A 1,304-nucleotide genomic window follows, 5' to 3' on the forward strand; every position below is an offset into this window, starting at 1 on the left:
TGAAGAAGTTGGTAGAATTCTTCTATTTCATCCTCACTGGCTTTAGTGGTTGGTGCATAAATTTGAATAATAGTGGTATTAACTGGTCTTCCTTTTAGGTGTGTGGATATTATCCTATCACAGGCATCATTGTACCTCATGACTGATCTGGATATGTTCTTTATGACAATGAATACAACACCATTCCTCTTCAATTTGTCATTTCTGGCATAGTAAACCGTGTTGTCTGATTCAAAATGGACAATACCAGTCCATTTCAGCTCACCAATGCCTAAGATATTGATGTTTATGTGTTCTATTTCATTTTTGACAACTTCCAATTTTCCCAGATTCATACTTCGTACATTCCATGTTCCGATTTTCAATAGATGTTTACAGCTGTTTCTCTTCATTTTGAGTTGTGCCCCACCAATAAATGAAGGTCTCATGGGTTTTTCTCCCATGGGCTTTACTCCATTCATGTCATCATGGTCAACTCTACTTTGAGGAGGCAGCTCTTCCCCAGGCACATTTTGAGTGTGTTCCAACCTGAGGGGCACATTTTCTGGCACCATATCATATTGACAGTGTTTCTTTGCTATTCATAAGGTTTTCAGTGACTAAATATTCAGAAGTAATTTGACACTCTTTTTTCCTAGTCTGTCTTTGTCTGGAAGCTCATCTGAAACCTGTCTACCCTAGGTGACCCTGCTGACATTTAACATACCAGTGGCATAACTTATAGAATCACAGCAGCTCACAAGCCACCACAGTACAACAATCTGACAGACGAGTCCAAATATCATAGACACTGAAAACTCCATAGCATGAAAGTCACCTCTGACACAGGCACTGTCACCATAAATCACAATCAACTCAGTGGCTGATGGTTTGGCTTTCTCTATTCCCCAGACCCTGACTCGTATTTCAACACTCCAGCCCAACAAATAGACCCAATATCAACCCTCAAGCACACACATTGTCCGGTCAAGATTATTCTGATTAGCCCTGCACATTCTCAGTATACAGTTTCAGATCTAATAGAAATTGAATTTCTGTAGCTCAACTACTATTTGGTTGAGCTCTAAATATTCTTGGTCTTTCCTTTCTTCCTCTTTGAGTTCCAGCCATAATATTCATTCTCTGTTAAATAAGGTTTCTGTTTTGGTGATGTAAAGTAAATTACAATGTTGATGTTGTTGTTAGGTGCCGTGGAGTCGGTTCCGACTCATAGTGACCCTGTACAGGGTTTCCGAGGCTGTAAATCTTTACTGGAGCAGAAAGCCTCATCTTTCTCCCACAGAACAGCTGGTAGTTTCGAACTG

At 40.0% G+C, this 1,304-nt stretch overlaps 1 protein-coding gene across 1 annotated transcript in view; it reads right to left on the reverse strand.

Annotated features, from left to right (window-relative positions):
• HS6ST3 (heparan sulfate 6-O-sulfotransferase 3) overlaps positions 1-1,304 on the reverse strand; it is a 1,119,743-nt gene that overhangs the window by 63,341 nt on the left and 1,055,098 nt on the right. The window lies entirely within an intron of this gene.

Source organism: Chrysochloris asiatica, unplaced genomic scaffold (genome assembly GCF_000296735.1).
Source record: "Chrysochloris asiatica unplaced genomic scaffold, ChrAsi1.0 scaffold00005, whole genome shotgun sequence".
Classification (NCBI taxonomy): domain Eukaryota; kingdom Metazoa; phylum Chordata; class Mammalia; order Afrosoricida; family Chrysochloridae; genus Chrysochloris; species Chrysochloris asiatica.